This window comes from Lepeophtheirus salmonis, chromosome 2 (assembly GCF_016086655.4).
Source record: "Lepeophtheirus salmonis chromosome 2, UVic_Lsal_1.4, whole genome shotgun sequence".
Classification (NCBI taxonomy): Eukaryota; Metazoa; Arthropoda; class Copepoda; order Siphonostomatoida; family Caligidae; genus Lepeophtheirus; species Lepeophtheirus salmonis.
Window position 1 is genome coordinate 4,248,613 of NC_052132.2, and position 25,002 is coordinate 4,273,614.

Consider the following 25,002-nt stretch of genomic DNA (forward strand, 5'->3'; position numbering starts at 1 on the left):
AGCATAAAAAATACACTTCCCCCTACATGTGGTTAAGTGATTGTCAATCACTGATTGACCATGGACATGGACCCTTGTAATGAGTTCTTATAATAACTCATTGACCCTTTGTTCTCTGCAGATATTAGTAAAACTCATAAATTTAGCAGATACTACCCCTTTCAAAATCTATAAAAGAGAAACGGAATACTTTTTTAATTCATCACGTGATCATAATATTATGTTATTTTTTTATATATGTATAAGAAAGAAGTGTAAAAATTATACTTCATATAATTATTACTAAACTAAACTAATAGTATTGCATTAGTAGTACTATATAGTTATTACATATAATAATATACTTTTACCACTATATCTATGATTCCTAAGTTATATCGTACATCAAGAAAGTATAGTGAGTAAATAGTTTATATATTATATAAACAAGTTTGAAGTGTCAATCAATTACATTTACAATTTACAGGGATTTAACAATGAAAAATCTTGGATATCTAATATTTGGTGATATGAAGAACTTATTTCGGCATTTGAAAATTAATAGACTGATCCAAATGTGGGGCAATAATGAAAATATATGTTCATGGTGATAAATATCTTAACTAAGAGATGTCATTGTATTTTATTCATTAATACGTGTATCTTTCTTTTAGGTGGAGATGCTCTGTGACTCGATGTGGCCATTCCCTTACAATCAAAACTGGAACATGCTTCAGTACCTGGTTCTATCCATTCAACGTCAAATCCTTATCATTTACAGCTGGTCTCAAAAACTAACAAATAACACGGCCTCTAGAAAGTCAGAGTGAGCACCATAGGGAATTTGTATACCAAGTTATGGGATATTTGTGAATGCCGTCTTCGAACATATGACTCCCTTCCCCTAAAAAAATACATCCTAAACAAGAGCTCAATTATACACGTGAGAAAGGATAATTTAGACGAATGAAGGGCTACAATAGTAGGTATCTAAAGGCATATTTAAACGAATCCATTTGGTTCGAGTTCTAAGGAAAAACTAGGCATGAGACTTGTCCGAATATTTGTAGGGATATTGCATTCAAATACCCTGACAACATTGAGCCGATACCCATTAGTTTTACTGAATTGATGCAGCGGATGGTGATGTAAAAAACATAGAGAACATTGAATACATATTTATTTAGTTCTGTTTATAAGCTACTTTCAAAAATTCATTATTATATGGTATGCAGAATTCGTTAAACTTCGAATTGTTTTGTTTTTTTTCGCATCAAAAATGAGATTCATAATATTTGTTAGTTATAATTATAGACAAAAATTAGGAATATCATTTTTGATGTGGGAAAAAAAACACAATTCGAAGTTTAACGAATAATTCGTTTACTTTGTCAATTTTGTATCGATGAGGATTTTTTTTAGCCCATCAATTGGTCTATTTTTCCTATTGTATTTTAGTCAATGCTACATCATGCAAATAATATTTGTGTTCGTATTCATATGTTCCGCATTTCATTTAGATATCTATCTTATTATACGTATTTGAACAACGTGTTTTGGAAGACTTAAAAAAAAAATATATATATATATTAGGGTGCATCATTTACTCCGATGATTGAATTGTACCTTATACTATAGGTGGGGACTTGCAACTCAACTTGATCCTACAATCAATGACTAGATTTGACTTGAAATCGATAGCTAAGACTCGCGACTCGAATTGAATTCCAAAGGCAATGTATACATACTTAATTCAAGAAAAGCCATAACTTTTTGGACCCTATATTATAAATATTGACTTCAAATGAGCTTGGAAGAAATCTAAGGATTCTAACTGGACTCAACTAAAACTTGACTTGTATTTGTAGTACAAGGACTCATTCCATTCCCTGCCTAGCTCTAAGGATGGCAATGATACAAATAACACTGTGTACACAATTTGAGCCTAATTGAGTGATATTCGATGTTTTGACCAAACTAAAGCTCACTAAGTTAAATATTCACTTTTATTTAGCATATCAAATCAATTCATTATTACTGCAACTGTTCAGAATGTGAACAAAATTTTGATCTTTCAACTTGATTAAATATAATTATATTTTTTAAATTAGATGTTATTATTCATTTTTTTATAGATTGTAAGAAGACCAATAAATAATTTTTACTGTATTGTAATTAATCATAATTCGTCACAAATTATGTGGAATCAAGAAAGAATTGATTTATAGTCCGGTTTTTGGTAAATCTAATTTCCGAAAGTCATTTTATTTTTCTGTGGATATAATGTATGTTTAAAATATTTTATATGTTCTGAGGACTTGAACTGTACTCAATGAAAAGGTTTAAGAACTTGGAACTAATATAAGGAATTGTTCATCTCTCACAATATCACATGAGACTATACTCGCTAACTTAGTTGTACCTGATTTCGTGTAATTTTTTCCCCATATTCTCTAGTAATACTCTTTTTTCCTTTCTACTTGGCCTACGAATCAAGCCCGTCAACAATCAAGTCGCTTTAGAATTCTTGAACATGGATAGTGATGAGCTTAGTGTAATACACAGATATATTGATGAATTATATATCATCATCAAGAGGAAAACGTTTAACCAAAAAGTGTTGAGTCTGACAGACATACCAAAGACAATCTCACAAAATATATTGAAAATTTGTAATAATTCCAATATTGGATGTTAGTACATTATCTTAATTATTGCTTGTAATTTTTCTGAAAATATATAATATTTAATCTTTATTACTATGTGTAGCTCCATGAATTTTATTAATGTTTATATTCAGTGTTGAATAGTAACACATTAGTTAGTTATATATTACTGTAATAACATTATTTTTCTAATAACTAATAGTATAAGATATTACTTTACTAAAGAGTTATTAATTAATATTACGTTTTAATTGAGAAATAAGTAATAACTTATTATGTATATATTACTTTATTGAATCTGGCATAGCTTAATTAAGTTATGGAAGTATTAAACATATTATAGTTTAGAATAAGTTAAAATTGTAAATTCTACGATGCAAAGATAGAAGAGACCTCTACTTCATTGTGGTGTAAAAAATATATTTTGTAGTTTAAGCATAAAATTAATTAATGTTTTTAAAAAATGCTAATGCAATGTAGTATAAATTAATTTTTGAAGGGTGGGACAATATATTAGTTTACAAAAGTTCACATAATCATTATTCCATTTAAGAACTAGCCAAATTGATTGAAATATTGTTCATCACTTAAAGGTATATCAAATAACAAGTAATATAAAGTAAAGTAATATTATTACTCTTGATTCTAAGTAATATAACTAAATTACTTTCAACGAAGTTTTAGATATTGATAAATATATAAGCTTTGGAAACATTAAAGATTCAAATAATTGAATGAGGTTTTGCATATCTTAGCAAGTATTTGAATAATTGCATTTGAGAAAATGTGGATTTTACATTGTATTCAATTAATTCAAAAAGACACTAGAACACTATCTCATAAAAATGGTACCTACTATAAATATGTATTTGTTATAAATGTATTATATGAAGAATCCCTTTCATTGTATGTATTAGATTTTTTTTAAATTGTTTTGAAAAATAATAAGTTGTAATTCCTTAAATGAGAGACGTGCTGATATGACCATATGATGGGGCTTTCATCTTTTTAAAGCCTTAATATAAAATAGTCGGTATCACATGCAGGACTGGTTTTTAGGGGGAGCACAGTACACCAGGCTTTGCTGTGGATATAATTTTTAAAAGAATAATAAAAATAGAAAAAGGTTTGGCCTTTACAAAAAAGGTCATTTAAAAAATATAAAGAATTATTATTTTCTGAAAAAAAAATGTCAATAAATGAAGTATGGACACAATTTATTAAAAGTGGTCATAAAAATTCATTGAAATTCGGAAATCCAATTTTATTTTGGATGATTTGGATGAAATATTCACCTTCTTAATAAATATTCCATCTTAGTTTGATTTGTGTAATGTACATTCCACTTGTCCCTTAAGCTACTTGAGCCTTGAACTGTTTAACCTTTTAATTATTTATATTATTCTTCGTCAATTTTGTAATCATTTTTACCATGACTGGGTAAATAAAACCCTTGGTTAATAATCTCCAGAGGTGGTGACTTGCGTCTCGACTTGTACTTGAGCCCATATTTTGAAAACTTGTGACTCGACTTGATCTCACAATCAAAGACACGCAACTTGACTTGGTCTCGACTCGCGACTCGAAAACTAGTTTATACTGATCAAGGAAGCCTCAACACTATTTTATGCCACTTTAACGAAAGATAATATTTTTTTTAAACCTCTGATTTGAAATATTTATAATTTAATAATTAAGTCAATATGAGTAATCATGAAATTTATTATATTTGTCTAATTAATGGAGAGAGTATTAAGCAAATATCTGATCGTAGAGTTGTAACAAAAAGAGAATGCTAAAAAAATTAGAAGATGGATGACTATTTTTCGAATGTGATATGTGGTAAGCACATATCTCAATTGCAAAGAATCGAAAAAGGAATTGGTTTACCGTCATCATTGCTGAATGCTATCGATTATTCAAGAATATTTTCAAAAAAATAGTAAATTGTCTTCTGTTACAAGTTTAAAAGATTTAGTTCATTGTCATTGTGAAAAAGGTAGATAAAGCTCTGGATTTTTAGGGAATTCTCGTGGAAAAAGAAATGATCGCAGAAAGGATGTATTTATCAAAACTACGTCTTCTTGTATAATTAAGGATGATAGACTGTTTAAAATTTGTGAGATTTGTTGGCAAGGGATAGATAGTGGTATCACTCATCCTCAGTCATGAAGCGGTTGTAAAATGTCAGAAAACGTTTTTGTCATTTTAAACTCTGATAAAAAAGTATCAGATAAAATTGTGGTCAATAGGATTAGTCAGGCAAAAGCAAAATCACCGAAAGGGGCCACTTCATCTAGAAAAAAAAAAGCCTGGCAGTCTTTCTTAAAATTAACATTACCACAGAAAAGTCCAACATGAACTTCCATCTTCTTCAAAATCAAAAACAAAATGGAGCTATCTTGAAGGAGTAAGTGGAAATAAATTCAAAGATAGTGATTAATAGATTAAATATTTTGGGGTTAGAAGAGACAGTTAATGAATCTTACCACAACATAAAAACTCTGTTTGATTTAATGGGGCTTGAAAAGTTTAAGAAATAGCTAGAATCAGTAGAATAGGAAGTTAACTATGTAGATGATATGAAGGTAAAAAATGTCTACTATGGGCTGAGTACAAATGCAAGTTTATCTCCTTGTGTCAATTGTGGTTTGCACTACGAATACTTTGGAGTGCCCAAATTAATATTCATAGGCGGTAACCCCAGAACTATTCAAACATTTGGCAGCAAATTGGAACAGGAGCTAGCATTAGGTAAAAAGAATATAATCAATTTAAAAAAAATTTAACAGCTTTATTAACGATCCTATGTGTATTTTTGAAAGCAATGATATGCTCATTTTGAAAAAAAAATCCTACAAGAGCACTGCATGTTAGGCTAGGCCTAGTCAATCTATTAAATAACGAAATTAAATTGTATCTTTATTCAAATATATGACAACAATGACAGCTTCTGATTGTCAAATGGAAAGTTGAATTTAAAGAGACAAGAATACTTTGATGGTAAGTGGTATGTTATTCAATGTAATATTTTGATTAATAACAATATGTAACAAAATGAAAGTCTTGGAGCGCCTGCAGTCTGAAACCCACATTTATTATTATTGTTTATGCCGTAGAACACAAATATGAACATTAAAACTTTCAACAGACATCGTTTTGGCCTTTAAAGCCTTTTTTTAAATCAAGTTTTAGAGTATAAATACGATTCAGTGCCATATTTCGACATGAAATAACTATATAGATGAAAATAAAAGTAAATTGATAAAAACAATTCAGTGTTTAAAAAATTAATTATTCATTACTTTATCTTGATTACAACTAATAAAAAAATTTTTATAGCACTGTCAAAAAATCGAGTAAAATGAAGTATCTTACTGAGAAGCTAATATCTTTTTTATTTTTTCTTCAAGTTTTTTATATCTGAGATGAAGTTATATAAGACTTTATATTTCAATTTAAAAAAAATTGACTTGAAAAAAGGTCGATTTTGATTGACTTTTGGTCAATTTAGTTTTAATATTTATTAAGATATTTGAATATAATAAGGGATTAGGTTGCATGAATATAGATTACAATAATATTCCGAAGAAAAAAATTGATTTTTTTTTTAATTTTTACTAAAATACTTAATAATAATTTAGATATTAGGTGATCAAAATAAATTTATAGATGCTTCATATTCAAAATAATTGACTAATTGAACTCATAAGCGATTCATTTTTTTCTGTAATCAAATATTCACTCCCTCTATGCCTCTTTTTTATAAAAAAAAATGACATAATATGTGAGATTTACCTCAACCTTTGGGTAGCTCATAAGAGCTTACACTCTGCATGTTACAGTTACCTAGATACAGAGACGAGCTTTTATATGCCAGAAATAGATTAAAACAGTATGAAAAAATAATTTATGAAAAAAGAAGAAAAAAACACTGATCATGCATGAATTGGATTTGAGGCTTTCCAGATTAAATAATGCATGGTTGCTATTATTGTAAAAGGGGGAAATGCTAGGAAGTATATATCTCAGGGAGTGAACTCCTAGTGGGTAAAAGGATGGGAGGGTAGACATCCAGGGGGTAAGAGCCCTGTATCCATTATTGTGTACAATTAATTTTGGGATATAATTATGAAAGAGTATGTATACGATGTAATAATAAATATCTCGGAAGGGATTTTAGTCATCAACTAAGAATCCGCCACTTTATTTGTTTATTGTAATGTTATTTAATCCACCCATGAGCTTGCACAGTTACATGAGCTGTTTCAACTCTAGATATTTATAGAAAATATTACCACAGCTTTTTGCATTTTCTTTACATATTACATAGTAGCGAGAGTACTCGGCATTATTCAGGTTTGTTAGACGTCGGCGAACATACAAATTTTGCTTCTATAATATAGAAGATAACTCCCCAAAGAATCCTTAGTGTTACTCTCTGTTTTTCATGAGTACACTCACAAGTAACTACTCACTCAATAGTTGAAAGTTTTTAAAATTAGTGGAACTAAACGCCTGTGAGATTTAATATATTTTACACAGTGCTCCCTGTATATTATACTCCCTTTTTTTTAATACTCTATTGTTATATGATATCCACCAAGGATAATTATATTCATTACACCCATTGAATTATTTTCAAACATACATAAATTATTTTTTACTCGATAGTTGGCTCTTAAGTTAAATCAATGTAACTTTTCAAAGACTTTTTTATGACAATAAGCAAGATTTTTTGCAAAAGAACAGATGTTTCACTCAATTAAGTCAAATTGTATCAACTCTCAGAATACTCAAATTGTATCTTATGGCCACATAATTCCCTTACTAGAAAATCCTTTTAGATTGAAGGAAGCAAGAGATTGTTGCTTATTTTATAAATAGTTATGGTTTAAAGACCACTGTAAATCTAATAGCTCGAGAGGTAAACACAATTTCTTAAAAACAAAAAAGCCAATATAAGTGAGGCTTATTTAAAATAGGATAAACGTTCACCTTTGATATCAATAAGTCCTTTTTTAAAATAATAATAACTTATAGAAGGAAGCAAATCACAAAAAGCTGCAGCAATGTAGGGGGGAAATAACCTTTAATTTCTTTTGTTTCGTTTGATTTAAGAGACTTAGTTTATTTAGTGAAAGTCAAAAGTTTTTATATAAATATTTCTTTGATAAACAATTAAATTTAAATTAATTCTATGAAACAAAACATTTACTCATTTTCCATAAATTCACATCGTTAGAAAAATAAATTTATTTTATTTTTTAAATAATTATCCAAAGTTCGATCGAAGGGTTTTTTAAAAGCATATATGTAGTTTTTTGTCTCACATGATTTATTATTTAATTGTAGCACTAGTCACTTTTGCCTACTTATATTTTACTTGTGTCAAGTAGAGCTGGATAGAATCTATCGGTTAGTCCATTAAAATCTGAACACTTTGAATTTTAAACTTCAACGAGATATAATTCATTAATTACCAAAATAATTTCAACAAAAATAATACTATTTTTGTAGTGTGCCTGAGCTCTCTAATCATTAATGTAGATGCTCTTAGCGGCAATGATGGCTTCCAGGCGGAAGACCTGGTACCCGCTTCAGATATAGTCCTTTTTCGTGGTGTCCCAGTGCTGGCTGACAATAGGGACCAAAAGTATCAAAAAAGAGTTCAAATGACTCATTTAATAGAGTCTTGCAAAGAAGGAGATGGGTTTCTTTCATTGCTCTCCACCTTCACAAGGCTCTTTTTACCCACTTTTTTTAAAGCTCTCTCGACAGAACGGTAGAAACCCCAGAGATCGCTTCCATTGGCCCACATGGTGTTAAGAAGATTTAACAATTTTAAACGACTATTTGTCAGTATACAAATTTTCAACACTAAGAGGAAGTTAAATTTCTGTCGAAAGGATCAAATTACTCTGTGACATCATTTACTGATGATATTAACTTTGCGTTCTGCTTATATTTTTCAAATTTCCTAATGGGTTGTGTCAAAATTATCGTTTAAAATCATTTTTAGTTTTTCTACAATACTAGGGCTATGCATCTGCAAAGAAGTGCCTTAAGTTTTATTTACTGATAATCCACCCTTTAATATCCCCTAATGTATTGATACTAATTATATATTAAAAACGTAATATAGATCAGTGATCACATTCTATAGTTTTCATTTACCTGGTCCTCTCTTTTTCTATCAGGGGTGACATAACTAACATAACATGTGTGCTAAGCGCCAAATTATCGTTACTCAAAAATTTTAAATATTAGTGTTATTGTCTATATTTAATTCTAGAAGTCTAATACTTAATGTTATTATTTAAAAAAAGAGAAATCTATAGAGTAAGATTTTAGAACAATTGAAAAACATCATTATTCATATCCCCCTAAAGAATTGATCTATTTTTCAAATCCATGTTATTTGATTAAAAAAACAAATTAAAGCATTGAGCAGCAAAACGTGGACTCCAGAGCTTTTGAAATAATTCATTAAAAATTAAGAAAACTTGGCAACTGTATTGTTTATTTTTGGTTGAAATTAATGTTTCCTTAGAGTCTTTAAATCAAAATATATCATATTTATCTCTATAAAATGTGTGTTTTCTGTTGGAATAATGATGGAATATGCTCTTGCCTCATATCATGCTTGTTTGTCAATCCATGAGTACTTTCCATTATGAATAATCCATCATGTCTAATCATAATTAGTTGATAATGGAGAAGTGATTAACACTTTTTCTATACGAATCTTTGCTGTGTGTGTGTTTTTTTTTTATAGTAACTTAATTACTTTTTTTTGTCGCTGATTCGAATTGATTATATAGTGAGATTTCAATAGAATGTATGCATTGAAATTTTTTGCAGAATAATTCCATCGTTTTTCCAACAGACAGCAACCATTCAGTGTTGTTTTTACAGTAATAAACATTACATATTTTGATTTATAAATTCAAAGAGAATATCAATTTCAACCAAAAAAATACACATAAAGATATATGAATATCATTTATTTATATATTAAGGCAAATATTATTGAGGCAAAATGGGTTTAAGGCAAAATATTTGAAGGTAGAAGTACCTTGCACCCAGATATATATACAGTCCAATATAGACATCTTTGAGTCAATTAAAGACTTTGTAGTCAACTTAGTGGGATTAGTTAAGATAACCAAGAATGTTAACTATAGTTTAAAACCTTCACTTTATTTATTATACAGTAATATAATATAACATAATTATACTTAATATATCGTCACAATTGTTTTTTTTTCTTACATTAACAGGCTAAGAACTTCATTCATATAATAATAATGGACAATTCCAATTAGAAAAATAATATTCAACACTGACTGACTCTGATCGTGCAATAAAAAGTTAGCCAATCGATGTATAACATACATTAGATGACGTTGAAATTATAATACACCTTTATAGAGTGTTTTCATGTGACGTCAGTATTGTTGTTGTCGGCCATTTTGAGGTAGTAAACAACCATATTTTATAACAATGACAGCTCGTTTTTCATAAATATTAAAGAAAATAGTTAACTATGTGGGACCTACAAAAAAAAGGACTTAAACCTTACAATTTATTAAAAATAATTCTATTACCGATTTTTATTATATATCTGATACTAAAATGTATTATTACATCGTAATGCAATAGAGGGTATCGTCCAAAACGAAAATAGAGATAGCAAAGGTTTAACCCCCGTGAAAGTTGCATCTTGAAAATAAATTATTCATAGATAAATAGATTTTGGGTGCCCCTTTTTGCAATCAAACGTTTCCGTATGATTTTTTTTTATACGTCATATAAAAAAATATATGTATTAAAATATAACGAATATCTTCTTCTTTTTTTTTTTTTTTTTTGATTTGTCGAGGGATTTTCCAAGGGAACAAGGAGCAATAAATGCTTGCACGCGTACCATTTGATAAAGAAAGTAGGGCATCTATATCTTTATACTAAAAAGGAAGAAGAAGAAAAAAAAGAACTATTTTGCCTTTTTTGCAAAGAAAATGCTATTTCACCACCCAAATAATGTGAAATACTTTATTTTCATTGTTTCTGCTACATATTTTTGTACATCTAGTGTTTAGTCTTTGTTTGACCCATATAAAATAGACAAAACATTAATGTATCATATTTAGAAAGTGTTTGTATGCGTGATTTCTGGGTGTTAAAACAATTTTACTATTGAAGTATTTTGCATTATGTTCCAATGAGACATAAGTTCTACTTTGCCCTTGCTCCATCAAAAATCTACCTATAGTCTGTAAAAGGATACAAGACTGAACGAAAATGTGGATGTTCGCCTAAAAGTGGACTAAACAAAGAAAATGCCAAAGCTAAGCAAATGATTAAATAGAGTGACGATATGTTTGCCATTTCTTCATCCCAATATTATAAAAAGTAATACCCAGGGATATGATTTGTTTCTCCAAAAAGATCTCCGTTGAAAGAGGGGCAAGAATATATTGAGCAGCAGAAAAATAGGACTGGGATACTTGAGCCCATTGACAAAACTGCAAGCAAAAGGATCATGGAGTCAAATAAGCGGAGAGAGAATATAAAAGAAAAGAAAAGCTTTCTGAAGAAACAATTTAGCGACAACGTATTCCTCCTCCATTTTTCAAAAATTATCAACAGAAGAGAATGATGACCAAGAAGAAGCTTTTACAATTTTTAACAGTTCATAAAGAAATAAACTAAACTACCACAATCTTGCAATCTTGACAGACAGATATCTTGTCTGATACAGCAGTCGTAATAATTTGCAACTCTCTATTGCAAGACATGAAATGATGCATTCCTTCTAATGCCCTTGATCGGTAAAAAGTTAGAAGAGAGAGGCAGATAATGTACGAAATATATGTATAATTTTTGTAAAAAATTATATGTTAAATTATAAATATTAATTTTTTTTGGAAAAAATTACAAAAATACATAGTTTTAGTTAAAAAAATAGCTTTCACTCCTATTCCATTTAAAATAAAAGAAACGAACTATAGATCAAAGTAACATTAATATTTTTTAAATATAATATACTTATATAAATAAGTTATAAAATACACTTAATCATACCTGCTTGTGGTTCGAAGATATTAAAAGATGAAGACAGAATTTATATAATAAAACAAATTAATTTTTCAAACTTTTGGGGCGTTAGGCGACTTTAAAACTTTTTCAAAATTTGTAGCTCATCTTTTTTTACCTAAATTGACATTTTTAGTATATGAGAGTTCAACATTTCAAAAAAAAAAAAAAAAAAATTAGAAATGGGCCAGTCTAATATACAGGGTACCACATATAATTGATATAATTCAAGAAAATAAATGATACCCCCCTAATACGCGTTGAGTAAATACAACTTTATCAACTTTATTTCTGGGATACATTTATTCAATTTGACCGCCTTGAGCAAAAATCATTTGCTCCATACGTTTACAGAAGACCTTAATAGCTATGGCAACCTTGAATGAGTACACGGCATTGCTGACTTTTTTAATCAACTTTTTGAGGCTTGAGATGCTATTGTTTGGCTTCTTACATGCAATAGCTTCAAAATGCCCCCACCAGTAATATTCCTGCAGATGAAGATCTGGACTATTTGATGGCTAAATGTTTTATGGCCAAAAGTTAGCATTCTTTCCGAAAGGGGTGTCGTCATCTTAGCCGTATGACAAGGTGTTGAATCCTGTTGCTGCCTCTGAGTATTATCTATCATCCAGGGAACAAATTTGGATTACAAAAACTTGTTATATCCCTGGGCTTTCACCCTTTGCTAGTGTTAAAGAATTGAGGAGGCAAGATCACATCCACAAACTGGATATCCCCTAGAGCAGCATCACAAAGGCTGGATTTTTTGCTTTTTGTAGACCCATGACTTGAGTTTTGGAACTAGCAATATATCCATCGTTTTGGTCGTCAATATGGTCGTCAAAAGTGAATATATTTCATCTGAAAAACTTGATTTTATTTGAGTGATTTTTCATCAAAATAATAGTCTCATTCCCCACTCAAGCTTCTCGGGTTGGATGTCATCAGTGAGAAGCTCCTTGATTCCTCTAGCAAAGAACTTCATTCTAAGAAATTTCACCGCTCTTTTTATAGTTAGTTCGGAGACTGATCGCTTCATTGTCAGGGCTAACATTGACATCATGGGGTTAATCTTTATGGTTAGCTTAAGTCCGGCTAGGAATATAGGGCTACCGATTTTGTCCAATCTTGGCTTATCGGGAGCTCCTTCAGTCTTACGAGTATTATCAAGGTTCTCACAATTCTATAAAGAGAAGTTGTATGGACTCTAGTCATCCTTTTAATTTGAGTAATCGTGTTGTGACACACCAAAAATTAATGATAGTTGATCTTTGAGAAGGCTCCAGCGATAATTCTCCTCCAACTTGCTATAATTTCCCTCCTTTTTTTTTTTTTTTTTTTGATGAATTGATAAACCTGGTGGAATATGATATCCTTGTTTTGATTTTAATTGCTAATATTGAAAAGAAATTATGAATGATATCTATGACAAAATTTACTGTCAGGACATAAATTTAAATTCAAGTGTAGTAATATTTATTTACAGATATTATTTCCCTTTAAATTATACTTATATGGTTATGTCACATTAACTCACATCACACACGAATCATGAAGTTTTCTTATTTAAAAATGAAGATATGTATTTTCATCAATATTCATTGATGATTTTATATCACATGAGCACCAAGAAAGGTGAATTGCTTATTTTACTTTCTTCTAAGACACTGTATAATTTGTACATTTCTCAGTAGGATCCAATTCGCAAATCACCAAAATTGAAACTTCTTCTTAGGTGAAAAAAGAACTGTTTTGTCTATTAAGATCGAAACCTTCTTATTTGGAATAATTTTTATAATGCTGACACAATTTCATAAGATACATATCCAGTTTTTACGAGAACCATGGACCAAAATCACATGAATAAGACTGGATTGGTTTAAGTTCATATACTGCATGATATCCTTAAATCTATTCCTTGTCATTACATTATACACGACAATATTTTGAATATTTGTGCCGTTTCACCAATAATTTATCTTACTAGGTCGTGGACTATAGCCTGATACAATCAAAGTAGCGATAAAAACATTCATTTTTTGTTTTGTTACTACAAATGAGGAATATTTTTTCTGTAATGCAAAGTTGTAAGTCCGGGTAACCAATTAATCCAATAAATCGGCAGAAAAAATAACTAATACAGATCTGCTGAAGACTATCAAGTTTTCTTTAGGAAAAATTAGTTCAGTCAATTCTTGAACAAGCCCAATTTTTCAACTAAGAAAGATTTCAGTTTTTTTGACATCACTTTCATTATTTGAATCCTCATGAGTTAGTACTTGATCATCTGGAGGCTCAAAATAAATATCACAAGCATCATCATCGTCGATAATACACAAAAATATCCAAAATTTCATGAAACTGAAAACCCCTAAAATTCCTCATAGATTAACCTAGTGATGCTTTAAAGAAACATTTTTCAATGCTCTCAAAAATTCATGTTTGACCTCCAAATACAATATTGATACAATTTTAATGACTCACCTTATAAAAAAATAAAATAACATTGACTTAACAGCTTACTTTTTATTATTCTCCATTTTTCAAAAAATTAAACTCGGCAAAATGTCAGTACAGGAAAAAAATTGGCAAATAGTACACTCACGATATTTTCTATTATATTCATGAGGCTTTTGAGCCAAAAAAAATGTCAAATTCCTTCAATCGAAGATTTCGAAACGCGTGTAAACATGCTACGTATGACGTAATCAGGTTAAAAGAATAAAAATATAATTTTAAATTATTACAAATTTTATGTTCATAAAATAGGTATGAATAAAAAAAGTTTCATAAAAGTATTTACATTAAATGTAAATACAGAAAATGTTTTAATAGAAAATAGATAAAAATAAATGCAACAGTTTATTTTTGATGTAAAAAATAATTATGGAGGAGTATTAATCAATATTTAGATTTCTATTTTTATTTAAAAAAAACTATCAATAAGTTACAATCAGAATATATTTTCACGCAACCTCCAAAAAAGTTATATCAATTTATTTGATAGAAAATCATTTCTTGTTCATTTTTATAGAGAATTCAATAAATATAATATTAACTCTAAGCCCAATGTCTCGATCACATTAAATTTAAAATAAATTTGAACAGATTTTGATCGGCAGTTTGACATATTAAGGTAGATTAAAACCTTCTGTCTGCAGTAATGAATGACAGCTTAGGCATCAGGGGCGTCCGCAGGATTACATATATTTTTTCATTTTCATCAAGAGATTTAACCACTCTTCTCTGTGAATCCTTGTATCTAAACCAATATATCTTTATTTATGCTATTCTCTTTTTGAGAGTTCATCATTAAGTTTAATGTGAGGATTTTTCCAAAATAAGTAATTTTTGGTCAATTGCAATAGACTATTGAAATTTTTTTTCCAAAAAATTCATTTTTTGTGAACAGCGGTGGATTTTTGAAAGTTTTTGAATAAATTGATAATTTGATTTTTTTCTTCCAAAAAACAGCTGTGGATTGTTGAAATTTTTTGTAAAAAATTTTTAGTTTTGGATTTTTTTTTTTCAAAAAAATCCAAAAAGCCAAGCCCCCTGTAAAATATATATTTATATATTCCTTGCGGACACACATGATAGGGTGGGTACACATTATGATCTTAACAAATGTGAGAAATAAGCTCATGGTATTATGTATATAAATATGTAGATTGTAGGCATAACTGAAAAGTTCATTATGCATTAAATAGATGCAGTGGCATTCAACAATGTTATCCATTCATTTGATATGAATGTAAAAAACTTTGTTTGTACAAACGTAATAGTATTATGATATTCAAGTAATAAGTATTAATTGTTAAAGGTATATCATATACATATATGCATATGAATTTTTATATTGTAGTTCCTATAGTGAATAGACTCACTATATATTGTTGTATAATGTATATTAATTAGACTGTCCCGTTTTCTGGACAATATTTTTCTCTCTATTAAGAAAAAAGAAGACATTTTCTAATAGGGGGAATAAAAAAACGGACTTTGGTAAAGTTTGAAGCATCTCAATACATTTTGGGCGTGGCACAGGCCATTTTAATTTGGTAAAAAATGTATCATATGCCGTCCAAACTAAGTTTTTATATTTTCTTAGTCATTGGCTTAACAGCTTAAAATAATTTGCACCTTGTTTTTAATAATTAATGATTCTCGGTTTCCCTATTGGCTCAGAGTTATTAGGCATGGATGAACTGGCTAAACACAGACAAACTTTGGTTTAATAATACCGTTATGTACTTCCCTTTTCTTTCTTTTTTTTTAACAATGACACGCTGAGCTCTTCATCTAATGTCACTTTCATTATTTTTTATATGTACTCCACTTTTTTATTTTTTTAATATAATGCTCGTAGCTTAAGCTACACACGCTCGTTGTTAAAAATGACCCATCTACAGACAAACAAATAGAGACAAACTTTAGCTACACTCGTTCGTTACTAAAACTCATCTAACGTCATATACATTATTTTGTGACTTCATACGGTTTATATTCTAAGCTAATTAGTAGTTTTTGTTTAGAGGGAGGTCTGGGTAGTGGCAATCGCCACTGGAGATTAGTGATAACTAGTTATTGGGGGGAGACGGATATGAATGATTTATAGTGTTTATGGATTAGAAATGACTTTATTATAAATCTTAATAGTGAGTAAGATTGGAATCCTGATCCGCAGATGATATTTATACTTTGGGAAAAAGAAGTAAATTACTACTCTTCTTCTTCTATTTCCCAAAAGTATAAACACATAAATCATTCATATCTGTCTCCCATCCGTCACTAGTTATTGATGAATTATCTCCAGTTCCGATTGCCAATTGTCCAATCCCCTCTATACAGCCCTACACAAAAACTACTAACTAGTTTAGAAACCTAAGTCGTATGAAGTGACTAAATATCCCTCTTCAAAGTGGGAATGAAATGTCCGGGAATATATTTTATAGGGAATTAATTTACTAGGAATGAAATTACTAGGAATGAAATCCCCTAGAACCCTATTTGAGCAGGGTGTTAAAAAAATCATAGCCCAAAAAAAGAGACAGTCTGGCGTACATATACATACATAGTAAGGTGTTGAAAATGCACATAAAAAATGCATTGTTATGTTTGTTTGTTTTAAATGTGAAAATGTATTATCTAGTAATCTACTGCATTCCAAAATAAATGAGGCATTTTTTTTTTTTTTTTTAAATGAGTTCTATTTTATGGCAGAAGAGAGCAATAAAAATATCATTGATTATAATTATATAAATGAACTTGATTACCTAATTTGAAAGTTTATTTCATCTATAGTATTAAGACATGAGGGATGAGTCCTTGGGGCAACGATTTATAAGTGAAGTACATATATGTAATGTACATATTTAATTCAACAAATGTATGTGGCCCTTTAACTAACTTTTAAAATCGACTAAAGTGTATATTTAGCAATATTGTCAAACTACACTAGAATTCTCTTAAGAAATCATTCATAAACTGCATGGTTCTTTTCATATAATTCTACCACGTCTCCTAAGAATCAAGCGTTTTTCATAAAAATATGTTCATGGTGTTTTTTAAATAAGCCTTTCCATGGTTAATTTAATAACTTTAAAACAAAAACATTCAATACAATTTTTTGCGCTAAGTTCCCCATGACGCCATTAATGCCATCTTGTTATGTAACTCAAGCCTACACGGTTTTACGTTGACCCTTCCATCACCAACGAAAATGAACGTCATTTTAGGTGTGATCCCTTCCTCCTATGTATCCACTTGGTTTGTGAAACTATTAGACATCTTTAAAAAATTCAAAAAAAAAATTTCAAGACTATCCCCAAGTTAAAAAAATATTTACCATTGTAATCTTTATATACAGTCTGTGTGTGTGTTTCCTTTATGGCTTCCCACGCCGTTGGGCCTAGGAAGCAGAAACTTTTCATGTGTGCATCTTTTGAACCCAGTTAGGCTAAGACTGGGTGAAGGTTATTTAAAGCAAAAAGTGACTGACGTCTCAAAAAACAACCATACGGAACTATGTTCTAAATTTATTTAAAATCATTTCATTTTTTTTGGCAAAATACAAAATCGGTAAAAATTGCAATTTCGTTTTTTCCTGGTGCAAAAAAATGCAAGAAGACGATGGAATAATGGCTTTGTAAATAAATAAAGTAAAGAAATCTTTCCGGGGATTCGATGTTTAACAGAAACATCTATCATTTTTTAAATAATTTTTTTTTTTTGTTTCAACTTTTATAATTTTTAGTCTTTTTTTTTATCAAACGTCAATTTTTGTTTTTTAAGAAGAAATGACGCAAAACAATACATTTTGGACATAAAACTATAAGCCTTAACATTCTATATTCTTTTCAATTTCCAAGACAATTTTTATATCTTTCTTGTAATATTTGCAAAAATGAACCAGTTATCAAGGATTATTTTTTCGACGACATTATTCTCCAAAAATTTCTTGAATTTGAAAGTACAAAAAAAATATTGGTAGAATTGTGCTCGTCTTTAGAAGGCTAATAAATACTATTTATTACTTTTTTTTGCAAAATTAGTAAAAATAGTTTTTTCGATTTGGGAATTTTTTGACAAAAATAAAAAGATGGACCTCTGATCAGGACAAATTTTGCCATGTATATATGTTGGTATGTTATTTGAAGCTTATCAAACATTTCTTTTTTTTAAATTCATAATAATATATACAGGCGCAATATAAATGCAATACTCACCCCCACCAAAGTGTCCGAAATATTAAGAAGAAATAATATTCACCATGGTCAATGTGATTTCCTGCTCCCTCCTTGCCCCGAACCAAGCCAGGTTACCCTTTGTCAGTAAGAATATACATAAATATATAACGTTATATGGATTGTTTAGCCGCTAGAGGAGCTAGGTTAGGATTTATCTTTAGAAAAAAGACTTACTAGCTAATATATATTATTTTTTACGCAACTTGGATCTTTTATCATTTAATTCTAACACCCCCTCCCCCATTATGAATATGAAATTATTTGGTTCTTTTGTTCAACCTAAATAAATATTTTGGTTGGCCTTTTAAAATAAATGTTTCTCATATTTTATTTTATTGACATTTTTTTAAGGAAAAACATTTATTTAGATTTTTGTCCCATTTTCTTTAGGACGTCCTCTTGCCATTTATTCAAGTCTACACTGTTTTATGTAATAAAAGCTTTAAGTCAACAAATTCTGATTGCTTTTATTTTTATGAATGACATATTTTTTAATTAAATATAAAACACGGGTTACATTCCTTGATTTTTTTCAAGTTTTTAACAAAATTCATTTCATTTCTTATATTTTTACAGTTTAGCTCAATGTTTCTAAATGATAAACACTCAGACTTTATTATTTTTTTACACAAAATATTACAAATTTGACAAGAAAATTAATGTTAATAAAGTTAAATTTTGATTTATGCTTACGATGTTATAATTTTTTTATAAAGAAATAATAAATTTTGTATTTCTATATTTTTAAATACACATCTATTTCAATTTTTTTTTTATAGAAAATAAGAATACCAATCGGACTCTTTTCCACCAACATGTCCTCCTTCTACATCCTGAAAGTCGACTTATCGCATATAAAATCAGACATTTCAGAAAATTATAAAAAATTTCTTCCGGATTCTTTGGACAGGATGGAAAAAAGAATATGTTCAGGGAAAATATAGCAGGCAAACAAAAACTACTTTTTCAAATTTTATATATTGGGAGAGGTGTATAAAATATGTCCTAGAAAGGGGGGAGTGTCTCTTTCTAGTTGACAATCTGAACAATCTTTTGTATTCTCCAAAGCTGATATCATTATCTTTTAATTTCGTATTACTTAGAACATCTCTAAGCATAAAGTAATCTCTAGTCCGAGTGTTCATGAATCACAGAGAGTAACAATTAGGGGCTGCTCCTCGGGAGTTATAAGTTTAAGTCATTGTTGGACTCGGAGTAGAATTAAAATGATAAATATGCTATTGTACAAAAATATATAGATATAGGTATATATTAGTGTTGGAGTTTGGTGTGTTAATCCTATACTGGTCTCAGACCGTTATATTTTTTGTTGGACCGAATGTTAGGTCCAACAAAAAAGCTCGGTCTGGACCGGTCTCATTTAAAAATTCGGTCTATATCGGTTCAAAGGAAAAATTCGGTCTAGACCGATTTTACAGATAATTTGTTTATAACATGACATCATATGTTTTTTCAATTTCAATGACATTATAAGAAGTTTAAACAGAGATAGCTGGATTAATTTTGATCCCGCCGTTTCTTGTATGTATACAGTATTTGTTTTAGAACTTATCGTGTACTTTTGAGATAAAAAAAAATGAATGACAGTTGATCTAGAAAAAAAAATTGGTCTCTCATAATATATGTGACCGAAAAAAATCGGTCAACAAAGTGAGACCGGAAAAAATCAGTCCATGGTTTGAGACCACGGTCTGAACCGAAAAATCGGTCTAGAAAATATTACTTAAGACCGAATAAAAAAAAAATTATTTGCTGATTACTACGTTAATTTTCGTTTCTTTTATTTTTACATATCAGAAGGATATTTTTTAAGCAAAACTGTTTATTGGTCCCCCTAGTTTCAAAAAAGGGGAGCGGATCCTGTTATACTTAAAGTTACCACCTTTAAATTTAAAAAATCGAATAATGAAAACCGGTGAAAGGATAAAGGTACGCATGGTTCGATCATTATTTAACAATCACCACGAATTTTTTCTTAAATGCATTTTTTTGTAGGCTAATTATCCTATTTAATAAAAACCAATAACCAATAAGTAACTTTAAGATTTTTAGTATTATTATTCAATATATTCGCCTTTGGCGTCAATAATGCCCTCGATTCTACCTAGGAAGCAGCAGCAGTTCTCGATGAAAGTCTATTCTGGGAGATTCGCCCTCATCGGTTTGTATGGCTTATCATCAATTTTTTTTTTTTATTCTTTTTGTAAATTGGCAAATACATCCTAATTCCTCTAGCAGTCTGACCTCATTGTGATCAACACTGTTTGCTGCTGATTCATAATAACTTGCAGTCTCTTCCAGTTTCTTTCTGAGTCTCCAGACAAAGGACATGCCCAGATTTAAGTATTTTGCAATCTCAACATTGTCTCGTCCAGCACAATTCGCAACAAGGGCATTCTACCTTTTCCGCGATGATCAATGCCATTTTTTTTTTCAACTGACTCCAAACAATTCTGTCTAACCGACAAAACAACAAATATCATACTACCTGTGCATGTGCTCAAAGTTTGTTTTTAAACAACAACCGTACGCTGAATTTACATTATTTTTTTGTTTATTCCAAAAGACTTGTTGTGATATATTGGTTCAAGATGGACTTGCTAACCTTCAAATATATATATGTACGTATATTTCTATAGTTTGTTCATTGCAATTATATTTCACGGTTTCCCCCAGGAAATACATTCTTTAATCTCTAGGTAAATATTGACATAAAAAAGTAATCATTATTTGATAAATAATGACTATCAAAATACCTGGGAGCATTAATGAGGGAAAGTAAAGTCAAAAATGAGTTTAATTAATGTGTTTTATTTATGTCATAAAAAATATAGGGTGTGCAATATAACGTCCTTTTTATAAAAGGCAATAAAGGTTCTGTAGGTTAAAGAAGTAGTAATTTTATTTACTCCTGATAGTTAATACATATTTAAAGTTTTGTTTTACACAGTTTCCAAAATTATATGGGATGGGTGACGTCCCTCATTTTCCATACACAGAATAACCCAAACTTTAGTATTTTAATACCTAATGATTTTTTTCCCCCCTTAAATTACTTTTCATTAAGAGATTGAAAGGGATAACTAATTTAAACAGAAGGACGCAAAACTAAATAAGCAACATATTATATTTTAAAGTTATGAATGATAAAACTATCCAACAAAATCACACTTTTTTTAAGCACATGAAGAAGATATTCGCAATTTAATAGAATTTGATCCCCTGATTCCAAATATGGCCTTATTTTTTTACTCTCAAAGCCTCGTGGCCTTCAGAAAAATGCCCTATATTTTTTATTATTTTTAGCTATTTTATGGTTTTAAGCAGTTTTAAGGCCTCGGTGTTGAATATGGGGATAAATTATGTTAATATATTTTAAGCCGATTATTAATAAATTCTTAAGCCATTTTTAAAATGTCTGCATCATACTTATAACTCGAGTTATCTTTGTTTAAAGCAGAAAAGATGTGCTTTTTATTCAGAGGCTTCAAGACAAATAAATTCAAAAAGTTTAAAAGTATCTCATTGGATAGCTGAGAGTATGAATTTTAATTTTTTAAGAAGAGGCTCCCCAAATATGCTCTATATTGTTGTCAATTTGAGATAAGGCCACGACAATATTTCAAAGATAAAACTCATTTTTGAATTGATCTCATAATAAAACACATTATGAAAAAAAAGGACGTTATGTTGTTCCACCCTGTATTTACGTATAATAACAATGCAAATATAATTCTCCATCCGTTGTTTCTACTTGTGATATCTTGTATATATCATATTTTTGCTTCATCTTCTTTGTAAATTATAAGTTGATATTATAACTTCCTGTATCCAATTTTTCGAGAAAGTTGTTAATGATAGAGGTTTCATATAGCTTTTTTATAGTGTCCGATTACTTATCGACCCATACGGTTAATATGGAAAATTGAGATGTATTATTTTGTATAGATATTAGATACTTTGGTATTAACTTATTAGTTTCAAAATATTATATCGCCTAAAGTCTACCCAATTTAATGTATGATTTCCCAGCAATAAACTACAATAGTCAAAAAGTATAATTTCATTTGATTGTTTTTACTACGAGGGGGCAATGAAAATGAGCAAATTAAATTTTAGCCCAACTTTTCGGATGCAAAATGATATTTTAAGCACTTTGAAAAAAAAATGCGGACATACCCCACTCTACACCCAAAATGACTTGTTGATCCATGAATGCGTATTTTTAAAATCTATTTTCAATGTAATAAGAAGAAACTTGCGAATGTCGGTATCATTAAAGCCTTTTTATGCTTAAAACAATAGTTATATAACATTTTAAGTTTATTAAGTGCATATTTAAGGTCAAAAAAGGTCAAAGGTCACAAAAAAGGTCAACTTCTACTAAATTTTTATTTTAAGGTGTGTACTACGGTGTTCAATGCTTAGGTTCACTTGTTCATTCAATCTTCTATTTTATTATAAAGAAAAAACTATGCTTCTAAAGTTTTATTCTTCAAATTCGTTTTTTGACCTCTATAGCTACTTGAAAATGACTTTTTTTTAACGACATTTACTGTTTGTAAAGGGATTCTGAAGTTTCAATTTTAATGTTGTGTTGATGAATTTCTGAATTTTGACTTTGAAAGTTATGTTGTTGAATTTCAAAGGTTTCATTCAAGTTATTTTTCTCAAGGGATATATAGAAATATCATCCTTATTTTTCATTTTGAAAAAAACAAAATGTAGCCCAACGAAATTTAATTTTAACACCCCAGATAAAGAATGAATTAACATAATAAAACCCTAGTATCAGCTTAATTTTATGATAAGTTCATGATAAATATTATTTATATATGTCTTGATCATAAACTGTTTTGATCATAAACAGAAGCAAGTATCATTCATTGCTCAACTCACAAACAAAAAGAAAACAGAAATCTTCGTATACAAAGTGTTATGCATACTACCAATTGACATTTGTATGATTTTTTTTAAGTGCACGTTTGTTCAGTATTTTTTTTTTACACAGGACTAATTATTAGAATGGGATAAATAACGTCATTCATTATTTTTTAAGTGTGTCTAAATCCAAGTAATGGTTAATGAATACGACAGGATATAACTATTTTTTTTTATATATAAAAAAAGGTAGTCAGCAATGTACAATCTACTATTTTTTATCAAACTCAAATAACACAATTCAACAAAATGTTATTTTTTCACAAATCTGTAAAGTTACTTATTTAATTCTAGTATTTCTTTACACCCTAAATAAAGAATCTGTAGTTACTTTTTTGGTATCAGTTTTGGTTTTTGAGCATTTTTGATTATCATAATCCTTGTTTATTTTTACTCTGTTTTAGGAAATTGAGCCAAATTTTGAGTTAGGAAATGAAACAGTATCTACATGAAAATTAGACTATTCTTTGAAAAATTATTTTTAAATATCTTATTATATTTTATAGGCAATCATATAATGTTGAGAAAATGGAATTTAAAGGCTAACATGACCCATAGTTTAAGGATTTTATTTAAGAAAGAATAAGTCACGGGGTTTCAATTGTTTTATGACCTTAATAATAGAAAACTCTGCTTTTGATGTCTACAGAGTGGTTTTTTATAAATATTTTTTCCAAACATCTTCATGAACTATTCTTATTTTTCGCCTTTAAAGATCTAAATCAGCCAAAAAGAAAGTACATTTTTTTAGATTCAAAAAATATTTAAAACTATTTATGAAGCTATCGTGGCCTATTAAATGACTATGACGTTGCCCTCTGTAAGCCACAAAAACAGAAATTCTGTACTATGAAGGTTATTTTCATGTTTCTCAATGTAAATAAAACAAGTTTAGAAAAATAAAAGTTTTAAGATTAGAAAAGGAAAAACGGATAATGCTATCGTTCGTTTTTAATCATTCTTTAATGTATCGTCCTGGTGTTAACATCTTTTTTAGTTAAAATAACTCTCACTTACCTTTGATAACATTTTTTTAAATTAATTAAAAAAATTATATAATTAAGTATAACCATATAATATTTTCGATACGTCAGTGCTAATTTAAATGTAAAAGGTTCTCCTCTATATGTATCCCACCCACAAAAATCATATAAGGCAGCTGATTTTAAAATTAATGGTTGTACCACAAGTATCGCTCCCGCCTTCTCCTCGTACTCTACAAAATGCCTATTCCTAACCATCAGGATCACACCTTCCAATCCAAGGGGAAACGATGTATTGACTCGGGAAAAATAAAAAAAATGTATTGATGTCCTCTATCTTGAAAATCAAAATACAGTCCACTTATTCAAATGGGTAACGTACACCTCCCTCATAGTCCACGACTTAGCCTTCACCTCCTGAACAATTCTCAAGAAAGAAAAAAAAAAAAAACCAGTTAAAATATTCAGACGATTTACATCACTATTAAAAGCCACAATTATCGGTCATAAGTGTCATCGAAGCCTAGATAAAGCCCCAGGAATGTAACATGTTTGAAAATC

At 29.3% G+C, this 25,002-nt stretch overlaps 1 long non-coding RNA gene across 2 annotated transcripts; it reads left to right on the plus strand.

The window, feature by feature from the left end:
* Nucleotides 1-226: 226 nt before the first annotated feature.
* Nucleotides 227-2,735, plus strand: LOC121132583 (uncharacterized). 2 transcript variants are annotated; one of them, XR_005869366.2, is made up of 3 exons: nt 249-586; nt 654-961; nt 1,618-2,390. It is a non-coding gene; the product is annotated as an uncharacterized lncRNA (long non-coding RNA). The 2 variants fall into 2 exon arrangements; XR_011784426.1 differs by having other exon boundaries at nt 227-586; nt 654-2,735.
* Nucleotides 2,736-25,002: the final 22,267 nt, after the last annotated feature.